The sequence below is a fragment of the Peromyscus maniculatus genome, chromosome 11 (genome assembly GCF_049852395.1).
Source record: "Peromyscus maniculatus bairdii isolate BWxNUB_F1_BW_parent chromosome 11, HU_Pman_BW_mat_3.1, whole genome shotgun sequence".
Lineage (NCBI taxonomy): Eukaryota > Metazoa > Chordata > Mammalia > Rodentia > Cricetidae > Peromyscus > Peromyscus maniculatus.
Window position 1 is genome coordinate 97,940,490 of NC_134862.1, and position 27,762 is coordinate 97,968,251.

Here is a 27,762-nt window from a genome sequence, read left to right on the forward strand (position 1 = left end):
TTCCTTCCTTCCTTCCTTCCTTCCTTCCTTCCTTCCTTCCTTCCTTCCTTCCTTCCCCCCTCCCTCCCTCCCTCCCTCCCTTCCTCCTTTCCTTCCTTCCTTCCTTCCTTCCTTCCTTCCTTCCTTCCTTCCCTCCCTCCCTTTTTCCCTCCCTGCCTACTTGCCCGTCTCTCTTCTTTCTCTTCCTTCTTTCCTTCCTATACCACCCATTTTTCTGAAAATCGTATTATGTCATTTTTTATGACTGAATAAAATTCCATTGTGTATCTATGTACTACATTTTCTTTAACTGTTCATCTGTCAGTGGACATCTCGACTGATTCTACTTCCTGCCATTTTGACTAGAGCAGCAATAGGCAAATCCATTGTAATCTGGGCTTTGATGGGACGTGCAGAGCCATACCACAGCACTGTAGGAGATCTCATCCAAACTGATGTGTTGGGCTTGGGTCCTAAGGAGAAAGTCCTGGATCAGTGATTTGATCCAGCAGAGGAGAGGATAAGGACGGAGAGGGCATCAAAAAGGTTGCTGTGAGGAAGCTCACAAGCGGATACCTGAGAGGCAGCCTCCTGTGGTTGGCACAGGATGAGGAGACAAGCTTAACTTGAACACTATTCAAGATCAGAGGTTCTAGCCACCTGCTCAGCCCTCATGTCTGGCACCACCATCTGTTCAGAGCCAAACTCACAGTGGGACATGGGGTTGGGACAGTACTGTGTGTGTACCTGTCTGTTTATGTGACCACAGAGAAATTAGAGGCAGAAGGCAAGATCTTGAATACTAGTCACCACACAAAGCAAACTTCTGCCAAAAGCTCTGGACAGAGCGAAATCTTGAGAGGGATGGAGGATGATGGCTCCAGTCACCCCTCAGGAGGAGGCTGGGTCCTCACATCAGATGGGCACTGAAGAGCAGCACTGGAGCCACAGATCCCCACACAGCAGGCAGGACTGACCCCCCTACACAGGGAGGCTCAGCCTTCCCTCAGAGGCTGTGTGCAGGGAGGAGTCCAGAGATTCAGCAGGGAAGTGGACTGAAGGCGAGGTTTGGAATTTCTGGAGTTTGAGGCTCAAGCCACTGTACAATCACTTAGAGATTTGATGGTTCTTATTATGCCTACATGCATTCAATTGGTGTGTTCTATCTGGGATTTTTGCATATTCCAGTCCTTCTATACTAAGTATGTTTTCATTATGGAAATGAACAATAAACCATGCATGGTGGTGTACAGAGGCAGGAGGATCTGTGAGTTCAAGGTCAGCCTGGGCTATATTGCAAGTTCTAGTCCAGTGAGAGCCACACAGTGAGACCCAATTTCAAAGCAAAAGAAGGAATAAATAAATACATACATACAATAAACAATGTCCACCCAAGTAACTCACACTAAATGGCAGTTGTAAAGGATGGGGGGGGGACACAACAAACTAAGAGGACCTAAATTAGAAAAAAAACCCAAATCAAATAATTGTTATCTTTTGAGCTTTAGAGAAAGGCCAAAGGTCTCATCCTCTTTCCACATCTAAGCCCTTACCCTGTCCATATCACATGCCTTACCCTGTCCACATCACATGTCTTACCCTGTCCACATCACATGCCTTACCCTGTCCACATCACATGCCTTACCCTGTCCACATCACATGTCTTACCCTGTCCACATCACATGCCTTACCCTGTCCACATCACATGCCTTACCCTGTCCACATCACATGCCTTACCCTGTCCACATCACATGCCTTACCCTGTCCACATCACATGCCTTACCCTGTCCACATCACATGCCTTACCCTGTCCACATCACATGCCTTACCCTGTCCACATCACATACCTTACCCTGTCCACATCACAAGCCTTACCCTGTCCACATCACATGCCTTACCCTGTCCACATCACATGCCTTACCCTGTCCACATCACATGCCTTACCCTGTCCATATCACATGCCTTACCCTGTCCACATCACATGCCTTACCCTGTCCACATCATATACCTTACCCTGTCCACATCACATGCCTTACCCTGTCCACATCACATGCCTTACCATGTCCACATCACATGCCTTACCCTGTCCACATCACATGCCTTACCCTGTCCACATCACATGCCTTACCATGTCCACATCACATGCCTTACCCTGTCCACATCACATGCCTTACCCTGTCCACATCACATACCTTACCCTGTCCACATCACATGCCTTACCCTGTCCACATCACATGCCTTACCCTGTCCACATCATATACCTTACCCTGTCCACATCACATGCCTTACCCTGTCCACATCATATACCTTACCCTGTCCACATCACATGCCTTACCCTGTCCACATCACATGCCTTACCCTGTCCACATCACATGCCTTACCCTGTCCACCTTTTTTGCTCCAAATCAGTGTGTCACGAGAGTGGCTAGCAACATCAGATGGGGGAGGACAGTTTGGGTTTCTCACATTAAGTTGCAATGAGAGATTTGTGTTTGGACTTCTTCACACAGTTTTACCACCTTCTCTTATGCTGCAAACTTGAGTCACATCAAAACCTGATTATCTTTTAGAACTGGGCAAGGAGCTGGACTCACTGGAAGCCTGGACGAAACCACTGCAGGAGGATGGAGGCTTCCTGCTGTTGAAGCCTAGTGTGCATATGGATGCTGCATGTGTATTAGTCCCTCCTGAGTCTGAAAAGGCTGCCTTCACTGTTTGTGTATTGTAAATGCTTGTTCATTTTCTGGTGACTTGAAGCAACAAAAGACGTTGATAGAGACATGTTTTTATTTTTGTTTTTTTTTTAAAATACATTTACAAAACCTAATCTCTGGAAAATTAAACTGGATACTCCCTTTTGTGTCTTTTTTGTTGCATATTACACATGCATATTTCTTATTTGAAATGAAAAGAGAAAGATTTTCTACAATATCCAAAGTACTAGGTTTTAATGGTTGATTTGATTGAATTTCCTTTAGGAAAGCAACGTTGTCCTTGCTGGAAATTAACAAATAGATGAATCCATTAAAAAAATCTTGCATTAAGTGGGGGGAAATCATTTCTCTATTGTAAAGCAGCAGACAGAAGTCACTGTGCCCTCAGCCATGTTTGCCAACAGCAGAGAGAATTCAACACATTCTCCCTGCTGTTCGAGTTATTGTCAGTCAGAGCTTGTAATCTTCCATATCTGTTGAGACACTACCATCCCCCTGCGGAGGAATAACTCTGTCTATAGGAGTCTGAGAGATCCGGAGTGGAAGGATGAAAACTTGGGGAGTTTTATAGAGATGATGCCTGCACAGATGCATTCTGAGGGAAAACTCATTTGATTCTTCAGAAATACATCCTGTTCCTTCTTGACTGTTTTGCGCCAGTGGGTGACTCGTAGCAGAAGACAAACTAGTAGGTGGATAAGAAAAGCCAGAGCAGGACAAATCCATGCATTAATGTATCACTTTGATCTGGCTTTTCAAATGTTTTACCATTCCATCGGCTCATTCCTCTAGATAATTGGAAAACGCGCTTCCACTGGCTTCCAGCCCGGGGCCTGTTCCCTTTCAAGGAAGCTGTCTCAGGAACACACCTGTGCTCTAGCAAGTTGTGTTCTTCCCTGGAACAAAGGGGAGGCAGAAAGACATTCTGAAACATGCCAATCTGCTTGGAACACCGTCTATCGGCAGAACTCCTCATGTTAGATCGTTTTACTCACAGTACCTGCTGATGCCTTCTGGCCTTTAGAGAACAGGACTCTCTGAAACGTTAGTGGGGGAAATAATGGTGGTAGCAGCTTCTGACTCCATCTCAAAAATATAGAACTGTCATCAATATGTTTTGTCATCATCTTAGTTAAGGTTTCTCTTGCTGTGAAGAGACACCATGACCATGGCAACTCTTGGAAAGAAAACATTTAATTGAGGGTGGCTCACTTACAGTTTCAGAGATTCATTCATTATCATCATGATGGGAAGCATGGTGGTGTTCAGGCAGATGTGGTGCTGGAGCTGAGAGTGCTACATTTTAACCAGAAGGCAACAGACTGTCACACTGAAGGAAGCTTGAGCAAAAGAGACCTCAAAGCCCGCCCACACAGTGACACACTTCCTCCAACAAGGCCACACCTCCTAGTAGTGCCACTCCCTTTGGGAGCTGTCTTCTTCCACACCACCACATCATCAAGGACAAGCAGATCTTCAGGGAGAAGGGTAAATACAGGAAACTGCTTTCATACTTATCTGAGAAACAGGACCAAAACAACCAGAGATTTGCAAAACATTTTTTTATGGAGGGCTGAACTTTTAGGTTTGGGTATGAAGAGCACATGAAGTAAAGTCAGTGCCAAGAAACAAGACAAGCGATCTAGTACAGGGATGGTGAAGACGTGAGGGTCCTGAGGATTCCCTCTGTTTACAGCTGACGTCATGGGTGCTGATAAAGGACAAGCGTGCTGGGCCAGAGTGAAGGCCAATCTGTGTTAGCAACAGCAGGAGCCACTGTTTGGACTTGGTCTGTAGGTTTCTCACAGTGAGGCCAAGAAAGTCAAAATAACACCTGCGTGGGAGGAGAGGAATTTGTGAGCGCTGGTCCAGGAATCTTTCAGAAAGAGTGGCAAGGATGCTTTGATTGGCTCTTGAGTGAGAAATAATCTTTACTGTGCCCAATAAAAGACTAGCTTGCTCTTGGTTGTTGAGCAGTCTGTCTATTTTCTAAAGATGTGTGTGTAAACAACCATGGAGGGATACACTATGCCTACCTTCCATGGTGGCTTCTTGTGTGAACAAACTCAAAACAATAGTTTAAAACAGAAATAGTGAGTGGCTTAGAGAAAAATAGAAGTGTTAACATCCATAGAGAATATCTCCTAGCAGAAGCGTTCATTTGGGAGGTTCTAGTCTTAGCCAGTGAGACCTGACTTTAACTACAATAGATAATCAACTATTCAATTATTCACTCAATCAGTGAATAAGTACTCAGGCATTTAGTCAATGAATCCAACAGTAATTTAAACATTTGCAGAATGCCTGCCCCATTACTCTGTGTTAAGGAACCGCAGAGACATGATGAATAAAGATGAGCATTTGCACACATGCATGCATGTATGTCTTAAGAGTTTCCAAACTAGAAAAATAAATAGTAATTAGAAGGATAATACAAGTCATAATGTCCAGCAGAAACAATACTGCACACTCCTCATAATTCTGTCTTCCTGGAATAAACACATCACAGCTATGATTTCCACCTTCTTTGGTCTTTGTGGCCATGCCACCCCAGGTATGGGCAGAAACAATGGAAGCCCCTGTCACAGAACCTCATTCTCCATTGTCCCCTGCTATGGATTCCATGGGAGACAACCAGAGCTCCATGAGGCTTTCATAAGCTAGAAGCAGATCTTCTTTCTCTCTCCTATATGAGAGAAGGAGCTGACTCACTCTGTAACACGCTAAACACAGGGAGAGAGATTTCCCATGAGCCTGAATAACATCCAGGTATGAATTCCAGCTTCTTCAGCTTCTGTGTATGGTTTTGTTTCTGTCAGGTCTGGGATTAGAGCCTAGAGGCAGGGTCATGTTGGCCTTTCTGGTCACTAAAGAGTATTAGATGCAATGGAGGACTCTAGACCAAGGAGGAGCCTTTTACTATTTGTTTAGTTTTGTGAAGTGAGAAATACTTAAATATAATCCAAATAAAGGAAATAAATAATGGAGAAGCAGAGAATAGAGTTACAGGAAGACAGGTCATAGCAGAGCAGAGAGAAAGTCTAAAGGACCTCACAAGCAGGTGGGGACAGGAAGCCTCAAAAACCAACTGCAAGAATAATGTCCCCAGCAAAGGCTGAAGCCCTGGGGCCAGAGGAAGAGCAGAAACTCCCCACAAAGAGACTTCCTACAGTTTTATCTCACAAACTGACGGATGCATATGATCTGCCTGTTGGTCCATCATTTCTGTTTCCAGTGCTAGGGACTGTAGCATGAATCTTCAAAGTTCTTATTAATAAAATCAAACCTGAGGCGAGTTATTGGGGTCCATGCTGGTAGATCAGAGAGACAGAACAAGCCACAGATATCTCACCTCGCCGGATCCTCAGCTGGTCTTGTCTCTTCAGACTGGAGGCCTCTGAGTCCTCATCCAGAATGGGTCTCAGCTGAATTACTGCTCAAAAGCCTGAATGCTTAACCAGCCAAAATCTTCTTGTTTCTGGTCCTCACGCCTTATATATCTTTTTGCTTTCTACCACCACTCTCTGAGATTAAAGGCTGGCTTTCTGGGATTAAAGGCGTGTGTCACCATGCTTGGCTATTTCCAATGTGGCCTTGAACTCACAGAGATCCAGAGGGATTTCTGTCTTTGGAATGCTAGGATTAAAGGTGTGAGTGCCACCATTTTCTAGCCTTTGTATCTAGTGGCTGTCTGTTCTCTGACCCCAGATAAATTTATTAGAGTACACAATATTTTGGGGAACACAATACCACATTTCCTCTCTTTTTGTCTAAAATTAAAAAAGCTTATAACTAATACAAGAAAAACTATCTTCAATAAGTATATGCAATATACAGTCAAGATTACATTAACAATGTCTAGTCCATTAACATTTGACAGATCCAGACAAAAAACTCCATTATATATATTAACAATGTCCAGTCAAGTAACATCGGATAAACTCAGACCAAAAAATCTTATTTAAAACAAGTAGTTCCTTTTTAAAAATAGATTCCATAATCTCCCTTTTTATCTTATCATATCCATATTCTCTTTTTTCTTTTCATAATACATTCAGTAGTCTACCTTTTGTCATTTTTATATCTTCCCCTTTTTCTTCAGTGTAGATTCAATGATCTACCTACTTTTCCTATTATTTCTTTACCTTTTTTCTCAGAGTAGATTCAATGATCTATCTCATATCTTACTCTCTTTTTCTTTTTGCTTTCTAGGGGTGAAGATATCTTTAGGGAATCTTGAAAAGAAAATTTTTGGGTTAATTGTCAAGTCCTGTATCATTTGTCCAGTCTCTGCATAAAAGGAAAGTTCAGGGCTTGTTTCAAGTCCTTGTTCAAGTAGTCTGTCAGGCTGGATCATCTCAGCTAGCCATCTCAAAATTGTCCTAAGCAGTTTGTAGTCCAAAGCAGATCTTTCAGCTTAATGGCTTTACCATAGTCCTTTTGAAGATTTCAAAGTTACTGTTAGGTGTGGTCATGGTTCCATGCAGACTTTTTTTTTTTTTTTTTTTTTTTTTTGGTGCCTCCTCTGTGGTTTGGAGCAATCACAGTCTGATAAATGTCTGTCTCTCGGAACCATGAACATTCTTCCCTAGAACAGAAAATCTTCACAACAATTTCACCCCACCAAAATTTGTCTTGCCAAAATTTTCCAAACTGACCTTTGCCAATGCTTTCTTGTAACACGATGGTCCTGGCAATTCTTCTCTGAACCGGCAGCAGTAAACCCTTTGTCCCTGGTAGCAGCATCTCCGCAGTCACCAACACGATGAGAAGGAGCTGGCAACGTGGAGCAGTAGCCACTGCTTCCATGGTCCCACCACTGTTTGTGGTTCAGTCCGGGCTAAAGCTTCTCCCAAGCCTCCTAGGCCGGCTCAAACTCGGGATCTTCCTGCCTCTGTCTCCTTCAGCAAATCCTACTGGTGTGCGCCACCACAACCGGCTGAGTGTAACTTGGGCCTAAGCTGGGGCTCACAAAGCCACAAGGCAAACAGCTTTTTCATGAATTCGTAACACGAACGTTGGGCGCCAGATGTAGCAGGAATCTTTTTTTTTTTTTTTTTTTTTTTGGTTTTTCGAGACAGGGTTTCTCCGTGTAGCTTTGCGCCTTTCCTGGAGCTCACTTGGTAGCCCAGGCTGGCCTCGAACTCACAGAGATCCGCCTGGCTCTGCCTCCCGAGTGCTGGGATTAAAGGCGTGCGCCACCAACGCCCGGCTTGTAGCAGGAATCTTAAAAGTACTTATTAATAAAATCAAACCCGAGGCCAGTTATCGGGGTCAATGCTGGTAGATCAAAGAGACAGAACAAGCCACAGCTATCTCACCTTGCCAATTCCTCAAGGGACCAAACCCAAGGCCTACAGTTGCTGGGCAAGTGCCCTAACTCTACAACAGAAAATAGGAATGGAAACAATTCTTTGACTCCCTGGTTTGGGCAAACTGAAAATAAATATGTCTTTCTGATCAAATTTTATTTCCTAATTTCTTAGAAATCCAGAGGGACTAGGTAGGGTAAAGGGTTTCTGAACCTATACGTTGTAACACCCTTACATGACCCATGGGAACTAGAAAAAACAAAAATGGGGGATGGCATTGGGATGAGGGGTGTGTGTGTGTGTGTGTGTGTGTGTGTGTGTGTGTGTGTGTAAGGCAAGGAGAGTAGAGAGCCCTAGGCTCTAATCCCAGACCTGACAGAAACAAAACAAAACCTTATTCTCTGCTGATTGTGCACTGAGTTCTTTTTGGAGCATTGCAGATACTTAGTTGACCCCACCTTGACTTCTAAAAGTAGCTACCTACAGCACGCTTTCTTTTGAATAGATGGAGGTGGATCTACCAGTGCTGTATGGGGAATAGCATTCATGCTTTCGGACCTGGCCCGTCCAGGCCCTTGCTGATACTGTATTAGGGTAACATGACTTCAGAGACAGAGGGAACTGATTCTGTCATCACAGTGGGGGAATTTAACTTGCTTCCTGGCAATGGTTCTCACATTACATTTGCCAATGGATGCCACTTAATGCCTCAACATGGACCCCAAAGGGGTTTTAATAGCATTTGGAAAATGGAGCAATTATCCAACCACCTACTGGTAGTTACACAGAAGGCGACCCACCACATTAGGTCATGACACTAAGTGACTGAGGGACAGTTTAAGCAACACTCCAGTATAACTTCACCAGCAGGAAAGCCAATCTCAGGCACCCTTCAATATCTCAGTCACTTGCCTTATTATCCCTTCCTATGTGGCCTGAGTCCATGGAGGATGTGAGTATACACTGCACGGGCACCAGAGATAAAAGGTCACAGGATGAGGCTGAGCCATAGTTTTAGAGAACAGGCATCATCTGGATTTATTAAAAACCACTCGCAGGATATGGATTTTTAAGGTCTAATGTATTTGGTCATACATATGATACCCCCACACACCTAAGAAATGCATGCACTCACAGTCGATGGCAGAAGTAAGCTAAAGGAAGCTTTTGGAACCCAATGGATGGATGTTGGTGGTGGCATCAGCACACATGCTGGGAGGCTGGAAGGGGGCAAGTGTCAGTTTGCTGTAAAGTTCTTGGAAGGCAGTCGGTGCAAGGTTGAGTGACAGAGGGGCCTTAGCTCAGAGGCAAAGTCGGTGCCCAGGATCTGGAGGAACATTCTTATTTCCTGGCTTGTTCATTTTCCTGGTATGTTGTTGACCTTGGTAAAATTCAGACTAATGTGACCCAGGTCTGGCATTACACCCTCGCACAGCTGCTCCAGGAAGAGACCACTTCCTTTGTCATTTTCTTAGAGCTCTTGCCCCAGGATGACTGAAAAAAAACTCTTCTCTACTTTGTGCTTTTGAGCCAGGATCCAGATGTCAGGTGCCAATCCTGGACTGAGAGCTGCCCAAGTTTTCTCTGAACTCTAAACAAGAACTTGAAAGGCCTGGCTGGTGGAGGGTGGGGACTGTGCAGCTCACTCCAGAGAGGCAGTCGGAGAGGCCTGCTTGAGACGACATCCGGTTCCCTGGGAAGTGCAAGTACACAGAGCTGTTCTTCAGTCCGGCCTCTGCATTGCTCCCAGAAGGACTTGGTTCCATCCTTGCTGGGTAACTTCCAGTTTGTTGGTTGGTCAGTTGGTTAGTTGTTTGGTTATTTGGTTAGTTGGGTGGTTAGTTGATTGTTTAGTTAGTTGGTTGGTTGGTCAGTTGGTTAGTTGTTTGGTTAGTTGGTTATTTGGTTAGTTGGGTGGTTAGTTGATTGTTTAGTTAGTTGGTTGGTTGGTTAGTTGGTTGGTTGGTTGGTTGGTTAGTTAGTTGATTAGCATTTTTGCTTGTTTGTTTGTTTACGGTGCTGGTGACTGAACCTGGGCCTCATTAGACAAGTGCTTAATCACTGAGCTAAACTCCCAGCCTCCTTTGGCTGGTTGGTGTAATGTTCTAGAATGTGCTTCAGGCCACAGCACTGCTGAGTCTGGCTCTGGGCCTTCAGGGTATAATCTTGTCCCATCTCCAATCTCTGGCACGCAGGAAAAATCTCTGATAATTCAACACAACTATGTCTGGAAAGTTGCTAGATCTCTGTTCACCATCACAAGGCATCCAAACTACCAGAGTACAATCTGGAGGACATCTCATCACTCAAGTTACAATGTGAAATTATACAAACCTGCCTTGACAACACATGTGCGATGACATCTACTGTCCCCAGCCCCGCTGTAGGGCCTTTGAAGACCCACAAGTGGCAGCTCGACGCTGCTGTTGAGCGTGGCAGTGTGGCAGTATAGACTTGGAGAGGTCTAGCCTCACCTATGGCCACTCGGCAGCTATATTCCTATTTTCTACCCCTAATGATCTTTCCACTGCTCAGGCAGGTTTCACTTTCCCAGCCCTTGGTTTTATTCCATCACGTTAGAGGTCTCTTTTTCTGGAAGAACTTTCCCGATCATTTCTCCTCTTCCAGCTCACAGCTTCATGTTGGCCCTTTGTTCTGGGCCCCACGCTCCCCACATCATAGGTTCTATCACTGCACATCATGGTTATTTTATTTGTTCTCTGGACTTTTCAGGGCACACAAGATTCATGGCAGCTTGATTGTCACCAAAGGCCCATGTGTTAAAGGCTCTTTTCCAGGGTGGGCACTGATGGGAGGTAGTGTGCCCCGTAGGAGGTGTGGTCTAAAGGAGACTCTGTAGGAAATAAGAGGGATGTCCCTGAAGGGACTGTGGAATCCCAGCCTCTTCCTTTACCACATGCACGGGCTCAAAGCAACAGAGCTAGTAAATCCTAGACTGTAACTGCAAATGTGAGAACCAGAGTAAACCTCTCTGTGTGAGATGACGACGGTCTCAGGTTCTCGGTTATCGTGGCAGAGACTATATTAGTTATTTTCTCATTGCTTTGACAAAATGCCTGATAAAAGCAACTTCAGGAAGGAAGGAAAGGAAGGGAGGAAGGAAAGGAGGGAGGGAGGAAGGAAGGAAGGAAGGGAGGGGGAAGGAAGAAAGGAAGGGAGGAAAAGGAAGGAGGGAAGGGAGAAAGGAAGAAAGGAAGGAAGGAAGGAAGGAAGGAAGGAAGGAAGGAAGGAAGGAAGGAAAGGAAAGGAAGAAGAGAGGGAGGGAGGAAGGAAGATTTATTTTGGCTCAGAGTTTACGGGTACACCATCCATCATGCCTAGAGGTTTTGCTTCTCAGTGATCCTGTCAGGCTGACAACTGATACCACCATCATGGGGACTATTTCAGTTTTATTCTCTACATTATTGTTCCCACCGCAGTTAGTGCCCGCCAAAGAGAAAGTGTCATTAAATACTGAGAGACGAAGTGAATGCCTGAGAAGAATGGTATTTGAACCCAAATCCCATAGGCTGCTACTTATCCTAATAATAGCCTCGCTGCTGCTGAGGACGGGCCCCTTGCTCAGAGGAGACAACGGAGGCCAACGTGATCCACAGCTGTGCAGATGTCATCGCTAAGTGTCTCAGCCATGTGTGTGCCACCTGCCATCTCTTCATTCTGCTACATCCCAGGTGTTCTTACCGTGTGCTTGATTTTCTTTCATTTGTGGATTTTTTTTGGGGGGGGGGTGTTTTCGAGACAGGCTTTCTCTGCGTAGTTTTTCGCCTTTCCTGGAGCTCACTTGGTAGCCCAGGCTGGCCTCGAACTCACAGTGATCCGCCTGGCTCTGCCTCCCGAGTGCTGGGATTAAAGGCGTGCGCCACCACCGCCCGGCACATTTGTGGATTTTTTAATCATGAAAATTTAAGTGTTTTTCCTCTTGCAATATTCCCTCACTTTCTGTTATCCAAGAAAGGTGACAGAAAGTTTAGGGCAAAGGCTTCGTCATCTACTGACTGGTTTAGTTTCATGATTTCCACACCACGCAGTCATCCAAACTGCGCTGTTATTCCCTTGTGTCTGCGTGTCTGCATGTACGTGTACATGCAAGTATGTGTATGTACATATGTGATACACATGAATGTGAGTTTGTGTGTGGAGACCAGAAATTAACCTCCCAAGCCACCCTAGCATTGTCCACCTTTCTTACTCAGAGTCTCTCATTGTCTTGAAACTTGTCACTTGGGCCAGGCAAACTGCTGAGACTCAGCTGTCTGTCCCCTGCCACCCTCCCAGTGCTGGGGTTGTAAACAAGTGACACCACAGTTGCCTCCTTCCTGTGGGTTCTGGGGTTGACTCAAATCCTCACGCGCCAGCCCTAAAGGCAAGCACTCCACTGATGACCCATCTCTCCAGCTTCATCTTACACTGAGAATTCCTCTTTAGAAACACAGTTAATACCAAAAGAAATGGAAAATTATAACTTACATTTAGACAAAAATCAAAATATCTCTCATGACAGAATCCTTGATAATTTATCTCTATTATATAATTTCTCTATTATATGATAATTTATCTCTATTATTTAATAATTTATCTCTATTATATGACACAATAAAAACACAGAGATTAATAGATATTGGCAACAATATGATTTTCATGCATATTAATAAAATGTCTTTTAAAAGCAGAATTAGAATATATTTTACTTCTTTTAAAAAATGTTTAAAACTTTAAAAAATTTCTCTGTGTGTGTGTATGTGTGTATGTGTTTATGTGCATCATGTGGGTCTAGGTGCCTGCAGAGGCCAGAGGATATCAGAACACTTAGAACGGGAGTCATAGGCAGCTTTGAGCCACTGATGTGAACACTAGGAACCAGCCCAGGTCCTATGCAACAACAGGAAGTGCTTCTAAGCACCGAGTCACCTCTCCAGCCTCTGAAAATTAAGTCCATAAAAAATATCCACATGCACATGTCCAGAGAAACACTAAGATGTGGTGGTAATCTAATTGTATTGAAATATTATTTTGATTTGTACTGAAATATTAATTTGATTGTATGTTAATAAATAAAGTTGTCTGGGGGTCAGAGCTATTAGAGCCATAGCAAGAGTGTGGCGGTGGTGGCACACGCCTTTAATCCCATAGATATCTGTGTGTTCAGGGTCAGAGCTATTAGAGCCATAGCAAGAGTGTGGCGGTGGTGGCACACGCCTTTAATCCCATAAGATCTCTGTGTGTTCAGGGATACAGCCAGCATTGGAGACATATGCCTTTAAGACCTAGGGGGCTGTACATTCAGACAGTGACGAGGCAGTCATGTGTTTGGGTTTACAACCAATGAGAAGGCAGAACAACATACTTTAAAAATACGAACCGAGAGGAAGTAGGTCTCTTTTCGCGAAGCTGGGACAGCAGGAGGAAGGGTGAGATTTTAGCTCTGAGCTCTGACCTCTCGGCTTTCTCTTTTACATTGTTTCTGTGTTTCTTATTTAATAAGACGGTTGGTTACATCTACATCTGGCGCCCAACGTGACAAGAATCCATTAAAAACTGCTTGGCTTGGCGGCAGGTCCGCTTTCCCGCAAGGGCGGCAGGCGGCCCGCGGCGGCGGCGGCGGCGGCGGCGGCGGCGGCAGCGGCGGCACACGGTGGCCGGCGGCGATCGGCTTCTTAGTCCGAGCTGCTGGCGTCCTAGTCCGGGTAGCAACTTCTAGCCCGGGCCTAGGTCTGTGAGCAGCTTGCCTAAAGCCGGTGCTACAAACAACTCAGACCTGCCCTGCCGAACAGGGCCCTGCCTGTAAAGCCAACGCACGTGGTCGGAGCTTAAGGAAGCCAGACCCAAGCCTTGACTCGGCACAAGAGGGAACACGTGGCTGCATTTAAGCTTTAGCCGGCTACGCTTTCTTGTGCGTTCTCTCTTTCCTCTCTCTCTCTCTCTCTCTCTCTCTCTCTCTCTCTCTCTCTCTCTCTCTGGATTTACACCTGGGACACTAGGTGGCTGCTTTGAAAATCCCCTCGGATTTCTACTGTTCTACGCAGATTTGGTAAGTCATAATATATCAGATATTTTAAAGGAAACTATCTAAAAGAGAATTTTTTTCCACATTAAAAAACAAATGGGTTTTATGTGTACATTGGAAGAAAATTGGTTTTTGTTCGAAATTTTAGGCAGTCTGGCAATGGAACAACTATATAATATTAGTATTGGTGGAATTATGCACCTCATCACTATAATAATCCACATTTTAATATTTAAAAAGATAGTCAATTTAAGTGCCAGGATAACAGCGTTAGAAGAACTTGTTAAACCTGTAAAAATTCAGACAGAAGAAATTAACAGTGAAGTTGTTTCAAGTCGGGATCATAAGGTTGCAGAAAGAAAGCCTGTTTTCACACAGTCACCCTTAATTTATCCTGTAACAGTACAGCAGATGCCTGATCAAATGGCTACACAAAATACTTGGGCTCCAATTGAAATGTTGGATTTAAAAAGGTTTAAGGAGGCAATAGTATCTTATGGCATGCATTCCCCATATGTAAAGCAAATGTTAAACACTTGGTCAACATATAATAGGATAGTACCACAGGACTGGCGGGACCTCGCACAAGGTGTTCTGGAACCCAGCCAGAGACTTCAATTTCTGACTTGGTTTAAGGAGGAGGCTAAAAACATAGAAAAACAATGGAGGGATAAAGGAGTACAAGTTTGCCAGGATCAGCTTATGGGCGAAGGCCAATATGCTTCAGCACAAGCACAATGTTTATATGATGTCCAAACCCTAATTTTATGTCGAACGGCAGCCTTGAATGCATGGGACAAAGTTGAGGAACCAGGAAAAAAATCTGAGTCATTTACAAAGGTGAAGCAAGGCCCAAAAGAGTCTTTTACAGATTTTTTACAAAGACTGGCTTCAGCAGTAAAGAGAACGGTCTCGGATTCAGAAGCTGGTAAGGCAATAATTGAATCTTTGGCCTTTGAGAATGCGAATGCAGCATGCAAAAGAATAATCAGGCCATTAAGGGCAAGATCTGCACCTATGGAAGATTGGATTAGAGAAACAATTAATGTTGAAGCTGATGAGCATGATGATACATGGGTAGGAGAAGTAATTTCAAAAGGTTTGAGGAGTGTTAGATGTTTTAGATGTGGAAAGCAAGGACATTTGAAAAGGGACTGTAGACAGGTCATTTCCAGAAACAATGTTTCTTCAAGGAACAATGGCAACAGAATGCCCCTTCCTTCTGGAGTATGCAGAAGGTGTGGTAAGGGAAAACACTGGACCAACGAATGTAGATCAACAAAGGACAGACAGGGTAATCCTTTGCCTCAGTCTTCGGGAAACTCCCAGAGGGGCCTCAGGCAGGCCCCCAGTGCAAATCCAGTTCAAACCTTTCCGGCAGCCATAGAGGAAATGCCTGCTCTGGAGAGCGATTAAATAACCAAATGCCTATTGGAATAAATCATGCTGGTCAGAATGATGAAACAGAGAGAATAGAAAATTCAGGAGAAAACATAAAGAAAATTTTTTGGCAAACTTCTATTAATGAACAAAGACCAAAATTAACGATAAAAATAAATGGTGTTTTGTTGTCTGGTCTGGTAGACACAGGTGCGGACGTTACCATAATTGCACCAGAATTTTGGCATCCAACTTGGCCTCTTCAGGAGGTAAACGTTCAACTGTTAGGAATTGGGACATTATCTCAGGTGAAACAGAGTGCAAGATGGCTCGAATGTATAGGTCCAGAAGGACAGAGAGGAAAATTAAAACCATATGTGGCTAACATAACTATGAACCTGTGGGGTCGAGACTTGTTGCAACAATGGAATACTCAGATTAACATCCCTCCAATCTCAGAAACAAATCATAAACTAGCACATGTTACTGAGAGAAATATTAGAAGATATTGTTCTAATGAGTGGTCACCAGCCATCCATATTATACAAGAACAGGGCACAATAACTGATGATCTTCCAAAGACACCAACAGCTCTACCTTTAAAATGGTTAACAGACAAGCCTGTATGGGTCCAGCAATGGCCTTTAACAACAGAGAAACTCCAGGCTTTAGAAGAGCTGGTAGAAGAACAGTTAAATGCTCAGCATATTGAAGAATCAACCAGCCCTTGGAATTCTCCTGTATTTGTTATTAAAAAGAAATCTGGTAAATGGAGAATGGTAACAGACCTTAGGGCAATTAACAAAGTAATTCAGCCAATGGGTTCTCTACAATCTGGGATGCCTTTGCCTACTCTGTTACCAAAAGGATGGCCTCTCATAGTTATTGATTTAAAAGACTGTTTCTTTTCAATACCCTTACAAGAAAAAGACAGAGAAAGATTTGCTTTTACAGTGCCTACTTATAATAATTCTCAACCGGTTAAAAGATTTCAATGGAGGGTCCTCCCACAGGGAATGTTGAATAGCCCAACTCTGTGCCAATATTTTGTACAACAGCCATTGGAAGTGATACGTAAAAAATTTCCTAAATCTATAATTTATCATTATATGGACGATATTTTACTAGCTGACTCAAATGCAGATACTTTAGAAATAATATTTGAAGAAGTAAAGAAAATTTTGCCTCGCTGGGGATTACAAATTGCTCCTGAAAAGATACAAAGAGGAGATTCTATTAATTATTTAGGATATAAAATAGAGCTACAAAAAATTAGACCCCAAAAGGTGCAAATTCGGAGAGATAGACTACAGACTCTTAATGACTTTCAAAGATTATTTGGAGATATTTCTCATCTACGAACTATTGTTGGGGTAAAAAATGATGAACTGACTAATTTGTTCAAAACCTTAGAAGGTGACAAGGACTTAAATAGTCCAAGAGAATTATCACCTGAAGCTGAGAAAGAATTAGCATTGGTAGAAAAGAAAGTGCATGAAGGACACGTGAATCGTATTGATCCAAAGCTGGATTGCATTTTGGTTATCTTACCTTCTAGGCGTTCTCCTACTGGAATATTAATGCAGAGGGAAGATATTATATTGGAATGGATATTTTTACCAAATAAACCAAATAAAAAATTAAAAACTTATGTGGAAAAAATCTCTGACTTGATTTACAAAGGAAAATTGAGACTTCGTCAATTAGCAGGCATAGACCCAGCAGAAATTGTCGTACCATTAACTAAGGAGGACATTGAAAAATTATGGACAGAAAGTGAACCTTGGCAAAGAGCTTGCAGTAATTTTTTGGGAGAAATTAACAGCAAATATCCCAAAAGCAATAGAATTGATCTTATAAAGAGAGCTGAATGGATCTTGCCTCGAATTGTACGGCAAAAACCCATATCTGGAGTTCGTACATTTTATACAGATGCCAACAAAGAAGGAAAGGCAGGTTACAAATCAGAAAATTTAAGTAAAGTGGTTCAAAGTCCGTATAATTCAGTGCAAAAATCAGAATTGTATGCTATTCTGTTGGTATTAATGGATTTTTCAGAACCTCTCAACATAGTAACTGACTCTCAGTATGCTGAAAGAGTGGTGTTACATATTGAGACTGCAGAATTTATCCCTGATGCTTCAGAATTAACTTCACTATTTATTCAATTACAAGATACAATCAGGAAAAGGAATCATCCTTTATATATAACTCACATTCGATCCCATACTGGTCTGCCAGGCCCTCTAGCACAAGGCAATGAAGAGATTGATAAATTATTGATAGGAAATGTGCTGGAGGCCTCAGAATTTCATAAAAAACATCACGTTAATAGTAAAGGTTTAAAAAAGGATTTTTCCATAACCTGGCAACAAGCCAAAGAAATAATAAAGAAATGTCCTACTTGTTCCTTCTACAATCAGACGCCATTACCAGCAGGATGTAACCCAAAGGGTACTCAGAGAAATGAAATCTGGCAGATGGACGTGTTTCACTTTGCAGAATTTGGAAAATTGAAATATGTACACCACACTATCGATACTTATTCAGGATTTCAATGGGCAACTGCTTTGAGTTCTGAAAAAGCTGATTCTGTAATCACTCATTTGCTAGAAGTTATGGCCATCATGGGTATACCTGCACAAATCAAAACTGACAATGCTCCATCATATGTCTCTGTTAAAATGAAACAGTTTTTTGCTTATTACAATATAAAGCATATTACAAGCATACCACATAATCCTACAGGTCAAGCAGTTATAGAAAGATCAAACAGAACTCTAAAGGATATGCTAAATAAACAGAAATGGGTAACAAAAACCCCCAGAAATAGACTGCATAATGCTCTTCTAACTTTGAATTTTCTGAATGCCAATGAGAAAGGAACAACAGCTGCAGAGAGACATTGGATAATAGAAAAAACTACAGAATTAAATCAGCCTATATACTTTAAGGATGTGCTGACCTCAGAATGGAAACCAGGGTATGTATTACATTGGGGACGTGGTTTTGCTTTTGTTTCTACAGGAGAAGATAAGCTGTGGGTACCATCAAAATTGATAAAGGTTCGATTTGAATAAGAGAGACCTCTTAATTAGAGGAGGTGATAGTTCATCAACCAGCATGAACATCCAATTTAAACTAACTTGTATCAATAAAACATGCCTTTTCATTTCATCAGATAATAACTTGCCAAAAAGGAACATCCCCAAAATTAGTCTTGGGGAAAAGTTTTTGTTTTTGTCTTTTAGGAGAATGAAGGTTAAGGAATCTGAAGAACACTGGACAAATGAGACAACTGAAGAAAAGGGACAAATCATCTATCCCAAGAAACAGAGTGAAACGGTGTATGGGTATATATTATCTAAAAAAAAAAAAAAAAAAATTTTATGTCTTCCTAAATGTTTGTTTCTGCTTTTCTCTAAAGATTTAACACTATTGGTCTTCTAACAGTCCCAGTTCAATTAAAATTTAAAGCTGACTTTGGAGTTGGAGAATGGCTCTCTCCTTCTTTAAAATCAAGCATGTTGTTAAAAGGAAAATGCAGACTCCCTGTATCATGCCAGAATAAGAGCCATCTTCTGCTATGGTACAGGACAAAAGCAAAATTAATTAAGGGACTATTCTATTACTAATCTCAACTCTTTGATTCTATTCTGATTCTTTAAACTTTTCTCAAAGTATAAATTTTATATCAAAATTTACAAGATTAATATATATATATATACATTTTAAACTTTGTTAAGATATGAATGGTCACATAGAGTACTAACTAATTCTAGAAAAAAGGCTAGCTGCATATATATGTTTTTGTGTTCGAGTCTCTTATCAGTTTTCTGCAGGAAATCACGGCCAGGCCTAATATCAACTGAAGTCTCCAGAAAGAAGATGGGGCCCCACAACAACAACAATTCCACGTGGACAATAATAATATCATTAAGCTGACAAACATCATCCACAGATCAGCTTTGAACTACAAGGTGCTCAGAGCAATTTTGAGATGACTAGCTGAGATGATCCAGTCTCAAAGACTACTTGAATAAGGACTTGAGATAAACCCTGAACTTTGGCATTATACACAGACTGGATAGTGAAGGATATAGTTACCTCTCTTAGAATTTGACAATTAACCTAAAATTTTTCTTTCAGGATAAAGAAAACTTCGCCCATACCCAGCAGGAAGCAATTTTAAGAATACGACGCCCACATTCCCAAAGAGGTGGTGTGGGGCAGGTGGTTTTTTGGTCTTTTTAATGGGTTCTGGGTCTGGGATAATTTTCAGTATTTAGGGGGGTTGGTTACAAGTTATTGTCAAGGGTTAGGAAAAAGGCTAAGCAAAGGAGATTAGATTTAAGGTTCTTGTTTAAAAAAAAAAAAGAAAGAAAGAAAGAAAGAAAGAAGGAAAGAAAGAAAGAAAGAAAAAAAAAAGAAAGAAAAGAGAAAGACAATTACTAGTTTTAAATACTTTACATTGGATTGAATTGTTTTATATTGTACACAAATTTGAAACTGATATTGTTAGAAAATGCTATATGTATATTTCTAATTGTATTTATTCCATCCATTTAACAATGTAATGCAAATTTCTGATCCTTGAATGTTATTATTATCAACTATTAGGATATAAAGAAATGAAAGCTAGTAGTTAGACATTATCATAGAACTTGTAGTCATATTGGATATGTTTTAAAAATTGAGCAGAGATGTTTTAGACAGGTCATCTTCAAACCCTTCAGAGATCTACAGAATATGGCATTTAAAATGTTTTAATAACTTAGAAAATTTTTCTTTTTTGAGACATGTCGGCTCCTGGCAGTACCAATCTACTTTAGAGAAAATATGGGCATTGAAGAAACTGCATATGGAGTCAACTTTCATTCTGGCAAAAGTTAGCCACTGGACAACAAAGTATCCTCGAATCAACAGGACAAAATGGACAGACAGATCACGAAACGAGGGACTACTGATTCTTGCCAAAACAAGTGTGGTTATGGCTTTATCAAAAGGCATCTTCTGAGGCCAGGACAATATGGCCCCATCCCTGAAGTGGCCTTCGCATCCGGAAAAGGTACGGTGCCCTTTTCTTCGAAGGCAGCTTAACAGGCAGAGGGCCGATGGATTCTGTTGTACAATGGAACAGCAGCTGAAAGCTCATGCCTCTCAAAAGTAGACTGGCATTTAATAGAGGGATGTGGAGAAGAAGGGGATGCTGAGATGAAGCCATATATACACAGCCAAGAAGAATGGACAGCTGAATTAAAAAACTGTCAACAATTTCCAGAATTTAAAATCCTGAATCATGACAGGACACTAGTGGAATTCAGGTGTTTCTGGTACGTGGACTGCTCTCACCCAATGTGAGGTTGAACTGTTGACCTTGTGTACATCCTACTTCACAAATGAGTCTGTCAGATACACTAAGCCTATAGGCTGAAGATGATGCCCCAACACTGCGGAGAAACCTCAGGTGACTGCCCAGGCAGCTGGCTGTTTCTGTCAACTCACAAAATTTTTTTGGAAGTTGCTTGCATGCACTTCCTGTTTTTATTTTTGTTAGCTAATATTATTCCCTTCTTGGGTCTCTGAGGGAGTTGAAGATTAGTTAGTTATGGTTGAAGATTAGTTAATTATAGTTGAAAATTAATTAGGATAGAAAGTACATTAGATACATCTTGGAATTATCAAAATAGGATAGATAATGGAATTATTTTCTCTGATTCGTCAAATACCTGTTTAGGTATTTATTACTTGTATATATTGTATATAGTTATTGTACTTTTGTATATAGTTTTTCTTTTGTTAGTCATAACCTTTTGCTTTTTTTTCTTTTTATTAAAATAGAAAAGGGGAAATGTGGTGGTAATCTAATTGTATTGAAATATTATTTTGATTTGTACTGAAATATTAATTTGATTGTATGTTAATAAATAAAGTTGTCTGGGGGTCAGAGCTATTAGAGCCATAGCAAGAGTGTGGCGGTGGTGGCACACGCCTTTAATCCCATAGATATCTGTGTGTTCAGGGTCAGAGCTATTAGAGCCATAGCAAGAGTGTGGCGGTGGTGGCACACGCCTTTAATCCCATAAGATCTCTGTGTGTTCAGGGATACAGCCAGCATTGGAGACATATGCCTTTAAGACCTAGGGGGCTGTACATTCAGACAGTGACGAGGCAGTCATGTGTTTGGGTTTACAACCAATGAGAAGGCAGAACAACATACTTTAAAAATACGAACCGAGAGGAAGTAGGTCTCTTTTCGCGAAGCTGGGACAGCAGGAGGAAGGGTGAGATTTTAGCTCTGAGCTCTGACCTCTCGGCTTTCTCTTTTACATTGTTTCTGTGTTTCTTATTTAATAAGACGGTTGGTTACATCTACACTAAGAGACAAGACAAGTGGGCTTGGGTATAATATACATAATCTGATATAAACAGAATCCCACAAACACTGGAAGGAAAAAGCATCACAGTTGATGAGAAACTGGCTGAAAATATTCTAAATCTGATTATAAATGTCAAGAATGTTCAAGAAACTCTACAACTCCCATACAGAATAAAAGACAAGAGAAACACACCAGGCACATTGTAGCACTGATATTTTATATAATTAACAAAGGAACTTGTAAAGAGCAACCCAAAGAAAAGCAAAGATTCATTGTTGAAGGGATAAAATGGGGATGAAGAATGCAGCCTCAGCTTTGGAAGCTGCAAGACAAAGGAAACATGGTTTTAAAGTCTTAAACAAATGGCTGGCGCCCAGGATTACACTCCTACAAAGCTACAGATAAGCTCCAAGAACCTTGACAGGGCATGCCAGGGCATGCCATCTGTGCCATCTACCATCACCAGCTCAATGAACCGAAGCTAGGACACATCAGGATGGGCCATCCACCTTCACCAACTCAAAGAAGTTTAGCACATTCTTCATAGACTAGCTCAGACAGTGAGGGAGGGAAAGGGGAATGGGTGATCAAATGTGAGCATGTGGGTGGAGGTGCACAGACAGGGACCTTTAAGGCAAATAGCTTTCTAGACAATGTAGATGTAACAGTCTTATTAAATAAGAAACACAGAGCCAAATGCAGAGTTAAAAGCCCAAGAGGTCAGAGTAGTAGCTAAGAGCTGATACTAAAAAACCTTTCTTACCCTTCGCTGCTGTTGCCATCCTTCCCCTCAGAAAGAGACTTACTTCCTGTTTACCTGTCTTTTTATTGACTTTCTGTTCTGCCTTCTCATTGGTTATAAACCCAACCACATGACCTCCTCGTCACTGCCTGTCTATACAGACCTCCAGGTCTTCTATGGTTGGTATTGAGATTAAAGGCATGCTGGCTGTATCCTTGAACACACAGAGATCTATCTGTCATGTGATCAGGATTAAAGATGTGCGCCACCACCACCCGGCTTCTGCTATGGCTTGCTAATAGCTCTGACCCCCTCTCCAGCCTCTGAAAATTAAGTCCATAAAAAATATCCACATGCACATGTCCAGAGAAACACTAAGAGACAAGACAAGTGGGCTTGGGTACAAATAAAATCACATTTCAGTACAAATAAAATATCACCATAAGACACCACAACTGGCCGGGCGGTGGTGGCGCACGCCTTTAATCCCAGCACCCGGGAGGCAGAGGCAGGCGGATCTTTGTGAGTTCAAGGCCAGCCTGGGCTACCAAGTGAGTTCCAGGAAAGGCGCAAAGCTACACAGAGAAACCCTGTCTTGAAAAAACAAAAAAAAAACCAAAAAAACAAAAAAACAAACAAACAAACAAAAAAAGACACCACAACTGAACCTGGCCATTCACCAGCCTCTTTCTTGGCTCATCATCAGCTGTGAACTTTAAGGTGTTTCCTTCACACCATAGGACTTCAAAACAAACAAGCAAACTAAGCCTTTTGGGATTTTAGCCCCCCAAGGCACTCTTGTTCATCTTCTGACCTCTTTCTTACCATGCAATAGCTTAGGCCTGAACAAGTCCCTTGAAGGGAGACTTTTGTGAAGACCTCCCTCCTCCATCTCTTCAGGTCCTGGTTGCTCTGGTCATTATGAAGTCTAGTGTTCACCTTTCCAGATCAACTAGTTTGCTACCACCTCTGGCTTTCACTTCCTGCCCCTCCTATCCTCTGCATGCCTCCTGTGAATCAGTGGGTTATCTGGAGAGAGGCAAGAGCTATGGGTCTGCACTGCGCACTTCAAAGCCCATTCTTTCTCTTCTACACCTTGACCGCATGCCCTCTGTACTTACTAATTTATAATAAATCTGAGTATCAGGGGCTTTACAATTCTTTTCTTTCTGGAATTTTATTGAACTTGTATAGCCACTTGTAATAGAGGTCTGATTCAACATGCCCTCGACAGCCCAAACCTTGAGTCCATTCAATATACTCTCTCTTCTAAAGCACCATTAATAGTGAGAGATAAATATTTTATTAAGAAATAAGTTCAAGGAGAGATGGTTTGGTGGTTAAGAGCACTCACTGCTCTTCCAGAGGAACCAGGTTCAGTTCCCAGCACTGCCGTCAGGAGGTTCACAACCTGTAACTTGTAACTTCAGTTCCAGGGGATCCAGGACTTTCTTTTGCTCTCTACAGGTACCCATGCACATGTAAACACATACATAAACACACACACACACACACACACACACACACACACACATACACACAAAGAAAACAAAATCTTTTTGAAAGATTTTATTTAGCCATACTAAATGAAAGATATTAAGAAAACGAGAATTACTAAAGACACAGAAAGGTATCTTACATGGGAAGAGTCAACTTATCAGACAGAGCACACTGAGACTAGCATCTGGACCATCCTACCCCACCTTCCTCTCTGTATAAAGGAAATACACAACTACAGAAATCTACTGGAAAAAGTATATACAGCACCACATGCTAATTTTTAGGAATTATGACAATCTGCCATGTACACACCAGAGAAAATTCATCCCTTCAAAAAATTACAGAGTAATTTGATAACTGAAAGTAATATACAAATCAACAGTAGGTAAGATATTTGTAACAAAAACATATGATGTGGATTATACTCATTGTTATTAACAAAGCTGATTGGCTGATAGCTGGGCAGGAAGAGATTGAGTGTGAGAGCCAGACTAGGAGAATTCTGGGAAGTGGAAGGGCAGAGTCGGGGAAGATGCCAGCCAGCCACTGAGAAAGCAAGACATGTAAAATGAGGTAGCAATCCACAAATCATGTGGCAAAGCATAGATAAGAAATATGGATTAATCTAAATGTAAGAGCTAACTAGTAATAAGCCTGAGCCATTGGCCAAACATTTATAATTAATAAAAGCCTCTGAGTGATCATTTGGAAATGGCTGGGGGATGGGGCAGGACAGAGCAAAGCCTCCATTTATTCATTAAATGTATTCACTAAAATATACAAAATTTCACCATCAAAAATCTTGCATTGTATGATTTAGTACTAATTTCATATCAACCAGATTCAATTGCTTTGAACTCTATTTCAGAATATCTATTTTTTAAACTAATATCTATTTTTAAGCTATAAATGTACATATGTAAGCTATCCTTCTTCTCTTCAAGTTTTCTGGACTCCACAACTGAAACCTAGATTTCAGATACAGACACAAGCCCACGGTTATCCTCAGCAGCAGGGGTGGGGAGACCTTCACAGCATGGCTCTGAAACCCTCACTCACATTGTTTTTAGAACTGAAGCAATCATGCAGAATTCCTTCACTTCCCTTGGTTATCACCCTGTAAACTGGCTCTGAATTCATCGCTGTAGCCTTCTATGTGTTCTGCACTGACATTCTGACTGTGCAATCTACACTTTGCAAGAGAACAGGGAATTCCAGCACAGAGGAAATCATAGAGTGAGGCATGGGGTGACATCAGGAGCACCTTTCCACTCCTATTTACCCAGACTGTGGCTGTCAGTCCTGCATTGAGGTCTCCTAGTACATCAGTTTCTAATGTGTCAGCAACAATCACAGGGTTCCCTGGCTGCACTCTAATGAGACTTAACAGCGTAAGATGTGGAAGGTGCCAGCTTCTCCTCCCTCTGCCCTCCCCCTACAACAACACCATCAAAGACGGACAGGGAAAGCATCTATCTTCTCCTGTGTCTGTCTGTTACCACTTGTCAACAACAGCAGGCAGACCTCTTTGTTTAGTGCAGTGAGCATGGCTTTGACATCTTCTACTAGGGTCATATGCAGTAAACTGTAGATTTCCACAGGAAACAACATTCCCCAGCCAATTTCCTACTGTCTCTACTGCCTTTGGTTTCCTGGATCACACTGCCAGTGTGAAGTCCTCACGTACTGTACGGATGAAAGCATCCCTCGCTGAGTTTGACTTGAGCTTGGTCACAGATGACTTCAGCCCCTTCCTAGTAGTGGAATTTCAATTGTTAGAGCCTTGTTACCTGATGAAGTATGAAGCTCGGGACCGTTAGAGTTGGACGGATTGACTTTTAAAGTGGGTTTTCCACCTTTAAATGTCTCCTTAAAGGTGAAGGCCAAGGAAGGAGAGCATAGAGGGATGGAGACTGGAGAGTGTAAGGAAGGTGTGTGACAGCGGTCTGTAGTTACCAGAAGCAGGATGCGAGTCACCAACATCTCACAGAAGGAATGTTTTCTCAGCATTTATGTCCCAGGGGGCTCAACACAAGGGGTCAAAGGCGTCTCTCCAACATGTTTCTCCCACTTGCTCTGGCTAGCGATGAGCCTGTTGCCCAGGTCCAAGAAGACCAAAGGACCCAGCTCAGGCCCACAGATTCAGTTTTCCAAGTCACAAGCAAGCTCACTATTAAATATATTTAATCAGCATATTCATCAGAGGGAAAAAAAACACCAATATTTAATGTAACACAAAAACTTTGCCAACCTTAAAGGGAGCCATCTGGTTGCTCTTTCTTAGTACACAAATTGCTTACTTTTCAGATTCCTGTCATACGTAGCATTCACTTCCTTTTGCACACCTACAGGAAGACACAGCAATTACAACTCAACCTGAAGATGTGTTTTGTCCACTGTAGTTTACCGGTTGGCCATCAGTTTGGGCTGGTGTCACGGCACGTTCTCGTCTCTGGGCTGTGTCACAGTGACCCAGAGGACCAGATGGCCTCCTTCTCGTGCAAGCTCTGCTCCCCAGCGCAGCACCTGCTACTGTTCAGATGGGCATCTACCTAACTCATTCTGAGGTGGGGATTTGTGAGTGTTCTGTGGAGCTAAATGGGAAGGGGATGGGGCGGGGGTTGAGTGAGTTTAGGAGAGAAGTGACTACAGAACGCCATAGTTGGATTAGGAATAAAAAAAAAAAATCTGCTGCCATTATCCTCCTAACTGTCTCTGGACACGCTGAGTCCTTCAGGCCAAAGTCCCAATCCCATTAAACTTGAACGGGTTTCTAGCAGCCTTACCTGCTCACAGCTGTCTTCAGGGTCTAGCCTGCCTTTCTCCCAGCCGCTCTACTCCAGTGACTTAAAGGCATTAAGACCCAATGCCTCCAATGAAAAGCAGGCTACAGAAATGAAATCTCCAACCTCCTCACATGCTGTGCTGTGAAACCCTGGAGCAGCCGGACCTAATCTCCAGATTTATGCTTGCCTACTTTTTCAGCGTGACTCCTAAAATCTAAGCCGTAGCACAGAGCGTGTCAAATTACCGCACAGATCAAATGTCAACTTAGCAGCCACTTCGGAGAATGCATTGGCACCAAGACTTCTTAATACTATGCTGTCCTAATGTTCTTTCCATAAATAAATAAAGGAATAAATCAAGCTTTTTGTTGTAGTGTACATATAGATTTCTACACGTATGTTAAAATAATGCATACTAGTGATATTGCAAAGCAGACATCCAGGTAGAATACTGTGAATACATAGAACCCCGTCGTGAGTACCTTCCCCTTCCCCCATCCCCCAGGAAGAAACACAGCCAGTTACAGGGTTGTGGCGGTTTAAACGGGAAATGGTGCATACTGCTGAACACTCCATCCCCAGCAAGGTGGCGCTGTTTTGGAAGGCGCTGGAAACCTTAGGAGCAGGAATGAGCCGGCAGAAGTTAGCAGCGCACACTTCTAAAGATGACCCCTTCCTCTCTCTCCGCTTCCTGCCTGCTGTAGGGCCTTGAAGTGAACAGCTTCCTCCCCACCCCCCCACCCCCATACACTATCCCCACCGTACTGGTGACAAGTCTGAGCCTGGACCCAAAGTGATCGAACCAGCCCACCACAGACTGAAACCTTGAAGCCCCACAGCAAACTCCGGCCCCTTCCAAGTTCTTTCACAGGTATTTCACAGGTCACATGGAGGGAAGAGTAATAAAAATGGAAAATTGTTTTCCCAGATCGATTGCTGTAGCC

The 27,762-nt window shown here is 42.4% G+C and overlaps 1 long non-coding RNA gene and 1 pseudogene across 2 annotated transcripts; both read right to left on the reverse strand.

The window, feature by feature from the left end:
* Positions 1-4,238: 4,238 nt before the first annotated feature.
* On the reverse strand, positions 4,239-26,379 carry LOC143267737 (uncharacterized). Of its 2 annotated transcripts, none has more exons than XR_013043168.1 (2): positions 26,284-26,379; positions 4,239-4,527 (listed from the first exon to the last, which is right to left on the reverse strand). It is a non-coding gene; the product is annotated as an uncharacterized LOC143267737 (long non-coding RNA). The 2 variants fall into 2 exon arrangements; XR_013043169.1 differs by lacking the exon at positions 4,239-4,527 and adding an exon at positions 11,902-12,445 and having other exon boundaries at positions 26,284-26,371.
* LOC102912828 (N-acylneuraminate-9-phosphatase pseudogene) lies at positions 25,089-25,801 on the reverse strand (annotated as a pseudogene).
* Positions 26,380-27,762: the final 1,383 nt, after the last annotated feature.